The sequence below is a fragment of the Odontesthes bonariensis genome, chromosome 8, assembly GCF_027942865.1.
Source record: "Odontesthes bonariensis isolate fOdoBon6 chromosome 8, fOdoBon6.hap1, whole genome shotgun sequence".
NCBI classification, from domain to species: domain Eukaryota; kingdom Metazoa; phylum Chordata; class Actinopteri; order Atheriniformes; family Atherinopsidae; genus Odontesthes; species Odontesthes bonariensis.
Window position 1 is genome coordinate 25254708 of NC_134513.1, and position 11299 is coordinate 25266006.

At 41.6% G+C, this 11299-nt stretch overlaps 1 non-coding gene across 1 annotated transcript; it reads right to left on the reverse strand.

Moving 5' to 3' along the window:
- Window positions 1-7363: 7363 nt before the first annotated feature.
- On the reverse strand, window positions 7364-7446 carry trnal-aag (transfer RNA leucine (anticodon AAG)). Its single transcript has one exon. It is a non-coding gene; the product is annotated as a tRNA-Leu (tRNA).
- Window positions 7447-11299: the final 3853 nt, after the last annotated feature.

Below are 11299 nucleotides of genomic sequence, written 5' to 3' on the forward strand. Positions count from 1 at the left end.
AAAACAGGATGGAGTCAAACACTTCTGCTCAGGTAAGTTAATTAAAGATATCGGCAATTTCACGATGTAGCAAAAGTTTCTCAATGTCGTCATATAAGCGGTCATATAGGCCTAACGATGTGAAATGACAGGTGCCGTGCCAAAAGTTGATTGCTGCCAGAAATTGATTTCCGGTACGCGGGAGCGCGCACAGTCTGATCAATTTGAAAAGCATAGGTCAGTGTTTCGATGTTTCCCTCCTCCACTCACCACACCTGATTCAAATAATCAGCTCGCCATCAAGCTCAGCAGTGGCCTGATAAGGAGCCATTCATTTGAATCAGGTGTGTTGGAGCAGGGAACATAAAACATGCAGGGCAGTGGGTCCCGAGGACCGGAATGAAGAAACGCTGGTATGTGGCTCATATATGTGAGACGAAAATGACGATCGTGTGTTGACTATAATCATCAAATTATGTAATTTTTTTTCATCTGTGTTTATGTGTTTATCGTTGTTGGATAGATGGTGATTTATATCTGGCTTACATTAAGGCTTATAAAGACATTTGGATACTGGATGTTTCTTTTTGGTCTCAAAATGACTTTTTATAACTCTGCAGAGTTAGCCTATATTTACAAGATTTGACCGTTATATCCCTACCTGACAGACAGCGTACCTTTTGTGATGGATACTCCCACAGGAGTCTATTTGGTGTTGCTAATGTTTAGATTTTATGATAGATAGGCTACATCTGTATATTTTTGGAGTTCATAAATTGCACAGAATGTATTACACTTGCTTATGGGGGGAGGTATAAATGATAACCTCTTCAATTCCTCTATGGCAGGACGTGATGGTGGGCAGGCATATTCTGGACCGACTGCAGTCCAGGTTGGAGCAGGCATTGCAGCGACTGCCCTTGGACCTGGACTATCTCGAGTTCATATGCATGAGTGAATTGACTCTGATTTTGTCACTCTTTGCTCACATAGACTTCACACAGGAGGTAAGTTAAATGGTGTTTGTGCGATGTGGCTTGGTTATTCTGCAGGGTTCCTAGGTTTTGATAAAACCTGCAATAGTCATGGAAAGCCCCCAGGTTGGTCTAATATTTACAGCCAATTCAGACATTTATGTATCTTGTTCACATGTTCCAATCAGTCCACAGACAGAAGTTAGATGCCAAAGATAAAAAACTATTGTATTCTTGGATTTAATGTTACACCACTAATGATAAATAAGGTCCACTGACTGCAGTGACAAATGAAAATGTTCTTCCTTCTTTCTTTTAGGTATTTGAAGGTCTTCTCCAGCGGCACACCCTCATCAGCACTGAATTAGATGGGAGAAGAAAAGCAGTTATAGTGGACAGGACAGCTGGAGAAATAGGGTGTTCCAAGTTTAATTATTTCCAAAGACCACCTCCAGCATTTGATTGAAATCGACCTCTCTGTGCCCTGTATTTCCAAACTGCTGGGTGCATCAGTGAGCACACTCAAACGCAGAATGCGACAGTGGGGCCTCTCAAAAAGGGAAGGCTACAGTAAAATGACAGATGATGAACTTGACAGCTTGGTCTCTGCCATCAAGCAAGACTCCCCGAATTTGGGTTGGTGCTTTTCACAGAAAGATTTTCTTTGAATCATCATGATCATGCACTTGTCCATAGCATTACAAAAAAATGTGTGCCATAATAGTAACTTTTGAAATGACAGGGTTTTCCACAAGCGCCAGCTGGCGGCCATATAGGCTACACAATTAAGTCTAGCCGGCTACTTTAATGACTTATTTTTATTGCCTATAGGCTATAAATATTATTTTTCGATTTTAATAAAATTAAATGTTTTTCTAACAGACTGACAATAATTCCAAACTGAACCGCACTCCATTAAAGTTGTGATTTGCTCTGCTTATACTGATAATAACCACAAATTACTCTGATCACCGCCGACTTCATTGCTCACAAGTAAGAAAAACTCATCCGCGGCCCCCGGCATGCCAGTTACTCAGGCTATCCACTGCAAAATTTCAGTGTAATCAGTGCGTATGTAAAAGACTGATGCCAAAAGAAAGCCTAACCGCATCGCATCGTTTAGCCCAATGTTGTCCTACCGGTAATCCAGTCTTTTCTTCAAGCGTTCAATTAGCACCACCTGCGACACGTGAGAGTGTATTTTTATTAATTTCATCAGTGTACATGATCATGGCTATGACGTAACCTAACAACCAACAGCCGCGCCCCAGCTGGCTACTTATTTAATATGGCTGGCTAGTCTGTGCCTTAGTGGAAAGTCCTGGACATTATCATAACAATGGTCATCATAGCATGTATACCTGAGAAAACCCTAACCTGAGAAAAAGTTAAATGCCTTAATTGTTTGTTCACATAATTATCAATCAATAGATCTTAAATAACAATTGCTTTCACTTATCTTCCTATAGGTCACAGAATGGTAAAAGGCCGTCTGAGGGCTTTAGGCCACAGAGTTCAGTGGACCAGAGTGTGGGATTCCATGCACCGGGTTGATAGTCTAGGAATACTACAGAGAATGACAAGCCTCGGATGTGTTGTGAGAAGGACCTACAATGTCGCAGGTCCTCTGTCACTTGTACATATAGATACCAACCACAAGTTGATCAGGTAAGTTGACAGCAAAGGACATCACATGGACATTATATATCTCCATATCGATTTCAAAAATGGTCTATGGCATACATTCTCCAGATTTCTGGATTCTACTGGTGTAATGGACCACGATGTACAGTAGCTGCATTAAACAATTGATACATTTTTATTTTACAGATATGGTATGGTAATGTTTGGTGGAATAGATGGCTTTTCAAGAAAGGTCAGTGTCCCCATGGAGATTAAAGTGTGTGATATAATATTCAATGTAATTTCCTTAAAGCTATACTTACCTTTCTGGCATTTTTACACTTTTCTTTTGTAATCTTAAAATGCTCCTAATAAGCTTATGGCAAACTAAAATGTAAAAGCAATCCACCATATGTTGAAACTCGTCAATATTCAATTCTCATATATTTCTGATAGAAGTCAGAAATCATTTTATTCGGACCGAATAAAATGATTTGCCGAGCTTCCTGCCTGTCATCCGTCCCCACGTCCCTCCCCGTTTCACTCACTCTGCTCATGGTGCGTTCAAGTTGTACTCGGGAGTCGGGTACACGCAAACTACAAAGCAGGCCGTGCTAACATTAGCCTGGTAGATCACAAGTTGTTTATATTCGGACAAGGCGAGCGCGAGAATAGCTTTGGTGGACGCGGTAACTGGAACGCTGATAACTCGGCTGTGACGTCATTCCCAGCTTCCCAACATTTCATTCATTTATTGTTTTTATATTATTGTAGTTGATGTTTAATAATGTATTTCTGTGGTGTTTATGTTTTCCAAATCCTCACAAAGATCATGTACCTACATGCTGCCAATAACAATAAGGCATCAACAGCCCAAGATTTCTTCCTTCAGGCTGTAGAGACACATGGTTTTCCAGCCAGGTAACGTGCTATGTTACCCCCCCCCCCCACCCCTCTAGTCAGGCCATCCTCCATGATAGGATAGAGAGGACAGCTGATTTTCCTTTGTCTGCCTTTTGTGTTGAAGGAGTGACACAGTTTTGTCAACCACTAAATTAAGTCTTTATTTCGTCATTGTTTGAAGTCAACCACGGAGAATATTTCTGTTTATGCAAATGAATTCAAACCTTTTGTTGAACCTGGAAACATCTCTGCAAGTGCTTATTATTTAGTGAGTTGTAGACTTCCTCCTCAGAAGACTACTGTACTCTGATTTTTGTTTTTTTGGGACTTTTTTGAATGCAAGAGTACCCATACCAAGGAGTAAAATTGTACATTTATTGGCAAATTGTTCTGTATTATTATGGTCTCTCTATGGTTTTACATGCCAGGGTCAGAGGAGACCAAGGTGTCAAACGTGGACATTGCCAGACTTATGTACGAAGTTCGGGGCTGTGACAGGGGAAGCTTCATCTCTGGGAAAAGTGTGCATAACAAAAGGTAATATGTATGTATGTAGTGTGTGTGCTTATAGGTTCTGTCTATTTCTCTTATTATATTTGTACATGTAACAACATCTGTCTGTCCTGGGTGAGGGATCCCTCCTCTGTCTCTCACCCCGAGGTTTCTCTTGTTTTTCCTTGTCAGTGGCCTCCTTGCAGTTTTTCCTCAGTCGATGTGAGGGTCTAAGGGCAGAGGATGTTGTCACGATATTGTGTGAAGCCCTTTGAGACAAACTATTCATAAAACAGGCTATACAAATAAAATTGCCTTGCCTTACATGAATTACAATAATTGTAGAATTAAAGTCTTTATGTTGAAATGGCACAATAATTACAGAATTGCAGTTTCAATTTGGCATCAAAATACTGTGATTTAAAAGTCCCTGCTGAAACCAATACCCAAATGTTATTTTTATCATTTAAAGGAGAACTCCGGTATTTTCAACATTAAGCCTCTTTTCTGAGTCGTCTGCAATGTTTTAGAACCCCCCCTCACCGCTTTTTTGATGTTTACTGCTGTCTCCGGTATTTGCCTAATTTTGATTCTTCTCAACCTGCTTCAGAACGGCAAGTCATAGGCATGTCTACAAAGGTCCGTAAAAGCACCATAAACGTCCGTTTTCAAAATAATCAACTTACCGAAGTGGTTACTGGTGTGCACTGGTAATCCATATCAAATTTCGTGGCGAAAAGTTGCTTCTGTCGTGTTTTATTTGGCAGCTCGTTCATGCTCGCACTATTTTCTTAGCGGTGGCGGAGTAATATCAACGAACATCCAGTACAAAATGTCAAACACGACAGAAGCAACTTTTCGCCACGAAATTTGATATGGATTACCAGTGCACACCAGTAACCACTCCGGTAAGTTGATTATTTTGAAAACGGACGTTTATTGTGCTTTTACGGACCTTTGTAGACATGCGCATGATTTGCCGTTCTGAAGCAGGTTGAGAAGAATCAAAATTAGGCAAATACCGGAGACAGTAGTAAACATCAAAAAAGCGGTGAGGAGGGTTCTAAAACATTGCAGACGACTCAGAAAAGAGGCTTAATGTTGAAAATACCGGAGTTCTCCTTTAATAAACTGCATCCTAAAGGTGTTATGGTATAGACTGCACATTTTTAATCTTTGATTTTCTGCCAGGATTGAGCACTTGTGGCGCGATGTGTGGAACGGCGTGTCAAGCGTTTATTATGATCTGCTCCACACTCTTGAGGAGGATGGCCTGCTTGACCCAGCCAACTGCGCGCAGCTTTTCTGTGCCCAGTACGTCTTTTTGCCCCGCATTCAGCAGGATCTGGAGACCTTCACAGATGGGTGGAATAACCACTCAATCCGAACAGAGGGGAACCTCAGTCCTAACCAGCTGTGGGAAATTGGGACGATTCAGGACCCTGTCAGCCCTCCTGACAATGTTGAGGTAAAGGGAAAACTTATATTTTATTTAGCAATGTTGTGGACAACAGCTATAACAATTTTTGTACTGTTTTAGGTGCCCCATCTTCCAGACGTGGCAATGACAGACATGGGTCAAACTGGAGTGCAGGTGCCTGAACTGGCATGTCCCTTGAGTATGCAAGAACTGGAACGATTGGATGAACTGTTCAATCCAACTGCACCTTCCTCGTGTTTTGGGGCAGACATTTATACTGCAGTAGTAAACTATGTAGAGAGCATTCATGAACTACGACAGGAACCATAAGGAAAGGTTGAGACACTGTTTTGTAGAGAATCTTATCTGTGTACAGTGCCCATAGCCTGGGACCTGTAACACAAGCTATCATTACTTCCCCTTCAATGCACATTCTAGCAAATCACTTTACATCCTAATGCACATCTGGCTTTAACAATCAAAAAAAATCATACGAACAATAAATAATTAATTCAAACTTCACATTACCACTATCACCATAGAGTGTTTCTCCTGATGATGTCACCAAGGTTATAAAAGTAGACAGTATGGAGTGCTTCCTTCTTTTGTTCTTGGGCCACAAATTAAACTCAAAGTAACTTGTCTGAAAGAATAAATAATTGTATAATGAACTTAATTAAACCAATAAACTTATTGTAAAATATACTTGTGTGTTTTGTTTTTTTTATCCACAAAAGCTAATGTATCTATAACCAAATAATGCAAACGCCAAAAAAAACCTGGGATAGTATGTGTCTACATATCACAGAAAGATGGAATAAAATAATGGAATAAAGGGAGACTTGTTGTGGCTCTCACCCACATTGTCTTTTTCAATTCAGTATTTTCTGAATTTGAGAGTGAACAAAAGTATGTGAGAAAAAATGAGATCTTTCACCTTGGTTTTATTTATTCAAAGTAACACGTTTCATTTAATAGTGCACCATTTGCAGCTATAAACCTTACATCAGAGAACCTGTTACACAAAAAAACAACTTAGAACAGTATTTTCTGAATTTGAGTGATAAAAAGAGAACACTAAAATATGGGGGGAAAGAAAAAACATTTTCCAACGTGTGCCCACTGAGTGTCGTTGGCGCTCAGATCCCGGCCGGCAGAAATTGCTGCTCCTTGATTGGATGGTTGGTTGGCGCGTGGGTGGGCACCGGGTTGATTGGCAAGTCAGTAAGCAACATGCTGATTGGCTATTCACTCAGGCGTCAAAACAGGGTCAAAATTCACACATGCACAAAATGTTTTTACAACTTCAAAACTTTGTTACACATACACAAACTATTTTTACAACTTCAAAACTTTGTTACGAATGCACACAATGTTTTTACAACTTCAAAACTTTGTTACACATACACAAACTATTTTTACAACTTCAAAACTTTGTTACACATGCACAAAATGTTTTTACAACTTCAAAACTTTGTTACACATGCACAAAATGTTTTTACATGGCCACAAAATATTTTTACAACTTCAAAACTTTATTACACATGTGAACATCATTGTACAAGTACAAAATCTTTCTGACCCTTATTTGATCCCATACAGGTTGCTTCGGTCAAAAGCCCTTTCCCGTTTACTATGGTGTTAAGTGCAAACCAAGACCTTATAATCAACAATGTGCCTTTTGCTAATGATTCTGTCCTGCCCAAAGCACTGTAGAAGGTTGTGACAACACAGCTAGTTGAGCTTTGGTCAGAAGATTCTCATGCAACAAGTGTTTTGGCTGTTGTTTAAGAGGGCTCTTGAGGAAAACAAATAGAAGCAAGTGGAAACAAGAACTCTTCTGAGGTTAAGCGGCCGCAATAATCTTTAAACCAGATGATGCAGTGCCAGAATAGCAATACGACATGGTATTGCTAAGCAAGGAGGAAAGTTGAGTTGCCAATGAAAATAGTTCTCTAGGAGAAGTCTGCAATGTCAGAAGTGGGATTTGAACCCACACCTCCAGGGGAGACTGCGACCTTAACGCAGCGCCTTAGACCGCTCGGCCATCCTGACTGTTCAAAGGGATGTTTGACGATACTGTCAGCGGGTCCAGGCATGATTTCAGCGAATATGTGGGTCTGCGTTGTGTTGGTGTTGAAGGGGAACATTGACGAGGCATGCAGCTTCATGGAAGACTCTCCTTCTGAGTGATGGGACTGTGATAGCAATGTTCCTGCACCTTGAAACGGGACACGAAAATCACTCATTGGCGATAGTTCTCTTTTCATCTGACGACTGTATCCACTAAACAGAAATTCCTTGTCCATTGGTAAAATGGACAGTATCTCCGCCTGTCACACGGAAGATCGGGGGTCGATTCCCCGACGGTGAGGGCTAGGTCTTTTATCAAATGCCTGCCATCAAGTGATGATCGCTTTGATACTCTCACCCATCTTCGGCCTAAATGTCAATAGCCCCCTTCAAATAGCCTAACATGAGGCCAGGTTGCTTCGGTCAAAAGCCCTTTCCCGTTTACTATGGTGTTAAGTGCAAACCAAGACCTTATAATCAACAATATGCCTTTTGCTAATGATTCTGTCCTGCCCAAAGCACTGTAGAAGGTTGTCACAACACAGCTTGTTGAGCTGTGGTCAGAAGATTCTCATGCAACAAGTGTCTTGGCTGTTTTTTAAGAGGGCTCTTGAGGTAAACAAATAGTAGGCATAGCATTTGGAAGCAAGAACTCTTCTGAGGTAAAGCGGCCGCAATAATCTTTAAACTAGATGATGCAGTGCCAGAATAGCAATACGACATGGTATTGCTAAGCAAGGAGTAAAGTTTAGTTGCCTTGCCAGTGAAAATAGTTCTCTAGGAGAAGTCTGCAATGTCAGAAGTGGGATTTGAACCCACGCCTCTGGGGGAGACGGCATCCTTAATGCAGCACCTTAGACCACTCGGCCATCCTGCCCACTAAAAAGAATATTTGACGATACTGTCAGCAGGCTCAGGAATCATTCCAGCGAATATGTGGGTCTGCGTTGTGTTCGTGTTGAAGGGGAACATTGACGAGGCATGCAGCTTCATGGAAGACTCTCCTTCTGAGTGATGGGACTGTGATAGCAATTTTCCTGCACCTTGAAACGGGACACGGAAATCTTATTTTACTCCTTGGCGATAGTTGTCTTTTCATCTGACGACTGTATCCGCCACATAGACATTCGTCGTTAGTATAATGGACAGTATCTCTGCCTGTCACGCGGAAAACCCAGAGGTTGATGGATCGAAGCCATCCTCTGTTAGTCGATCATCTTGTTGAGTTCCACCAGTTTATACTCTTCTCTTCCTATGCTCTCTTCTGTAAAGATTTCATGGCGTTAGATGAAGAGCACAAGAAATATCTATGGGTGTTGCACAGTGGCAAGACTACAACTGGTACTCATCAGTTGTTATTCTGAGTTAGAAAAGTTTCATCTTACAGGGTCTACTGACAACTGTTGATTACAATCCTTAAAGCTGCCGTCGGCTGGTTTTCAAAATTCCGAGTCTAAAGTCGAACTGATACAACTTTCAGGTCCCTCCCCCAACCTCAACCAAGCTCCAAACCGCCCCCCAAACCCCTCCCCCTCTGTGGACGAGGTTGTGCACGTATGTTCACACCAGTGTGCGTGCACACAAGCTGGGGCAGACACACGCTCAGCATGGAAGACATGGTTGGTGACTGTTCTGCTCAGATCTGACCGGGAGAACTTTCTTGCGCGTGAGAGGGGGGCGGGCTCGATAGCGGCGTGTGCACAAGCTGTGATTGACAGGTAGCGATTCCTCCCTCCTAATGTGATTGGTTAAAAACAGCCGGGAGCGCTCGATTTTTGAAAGCACGATTACAGGCTTTAGAGGGAGCTACAGAATTTGGGATTTTTCCTAAACAGACTATTTAATATTCTACTTCCAGAATCCCATGACAGTTCAAGCTAATATGACTAAAAAAAAATTTGCTGACGGCACCTTTCAGTTCAGTCCGTCTTTTAAAGGTGACGCTCCCTTGTAGTTGGATCAAATATATCTTTGGTATTGTGGCCGAGTGGTCTAAGGTGCTGGATTTAGGCTCCAGTTGCCATGAAGAAGATGGAACTCACAGGAAATCATACACATCTGCTGGTCCTTTGGGGAGATAACCCATATGTCAAGTCCACTTCCGCTTTCATCCTCTGATAAGGTTCAAACATGAATCCCAAATCTTTTTAGGTGCCCCTTTCAGTCTTAATGTGTGACGACAGAAAGAAAGCTCATTTTACCCAGTCTAACCTGTTACTGACATTTTGAAGAACTTCAGTTTCTTCTACTGCCAGAGATAAAGGGGACCTTGGTCAGAAATAATTTTTATATGTGGAACTACAGAGAGTCCTTAATAAAGCTTATACGTTAATGTCACACACAACTAAAGAGTCCCTTCAGGGTCACAGAATAAACAGTGAAACAGCACATGCAAAAAAAATGGATGTTACCACTGTGACATTGGCAGCTGGCTGGCAAGCTATCTTTTCCAAGGCTCATGTTTGTTTTTGGCCGTTACTCTTTGGGGTTTTGTAAATGCAGGTCATGGATATGGCTGAGGACAGCGAGATGCTATGCGTGGTCAGTCAGTAGGTCTAACATTTGTACACTATGACTCCGAGGGCAAACCATTAATTCTGCACTGTTTAAAGCCTTGATGCAATGAATCCTAAGAAAATCATCCCAGTGGAGATGTAATGTTGGGGATACTAGCCATAGAGACCAAAGTCATTTGAAGTAGCAGATTTTAAACTTCTGTATATCTACTAATGAGGGTGGCCAGTTAACATAGTGGTGTAAAGGGATTGAACTGAAAACGGCCTGAAGACGCCATTGAAAGTACTGCGGTGACTGCTAATGTTGTGATGGTAACTTGGAGGTTCCTAGATTTCCAAAACCTTAACCAAGACACATGGAAGCTGAGTTGCACAGCGCTTGTTCCGAGGTGCTTTAAATCCTCAAATGTATCTCCCAACACAATTTCCTGTCTGACGTCTACAGACTGAGATGCAAAAGCAGAGTGGCGCAGCTGAAGCGTGCTGGGCCCATAACCCAGAGGTCGATGGATCGAAACCATCCTCTACTAGTCGATCATCTTGTTGACTTCCACCAGTTTATACTATTCTCTTCCTATGCTCTCTTCTGTAAAGATTTCATGGCATTAGATGAATAGCACAAGAAATATCTATGGGTGTTGCACAGTGGCAAGACTACAACTGGTACTCATCAGTTGTTATTCTGAGTTAGAAAAGTTTCATCTTACAGGGTCTACTGACAACTGTTGATTACAATCCTTCAGTTCAGTCCATCTTTTAAAGGTGACACTCCCTTGTAGTTGGCTCAAAGATATCTTTTGTAGTGTGGCCGAGTGGTCTAAGGCGCTGGATTTAGGCTCCAGTCTCTGTGGAGGTATGGGTTCAAATCCTACCACTGTCAATGTGGCTGCTTTCTTGGTGGCAGTTTCACAATCAAAAGTACAAATCAGTTTAAAAAAAACATCGCCATGAAGAAGATGGAACTCACAGGAAATCATACACATGTGCTGGTCCTTTGGGGAGGTAACCCATATGTCAAGTCCACTTCCACTTTCATCCTCTGATAAGGTTCAAACATAAATCCCAAATCTTTTTAGGTGCCCCTTTCAGTCTTAATGTGTGACGACAGAAAGAAAGCTCATTTTACCCAGTCTAACTTGTTACTGACATTTTGAAGAACTTCAGTTTCTTCTACTGCCAGAGATAAAGGGGACCTTGGTCAGAAATAATTTTTATATGTGGAACTACAGAGAGTCCTTAATAAAGCTTATACGTTAATGTCACACACAACTAAAGAGTCCCTTCAGGGTCACAGAATAAACAGTGAAACAGCACATGCA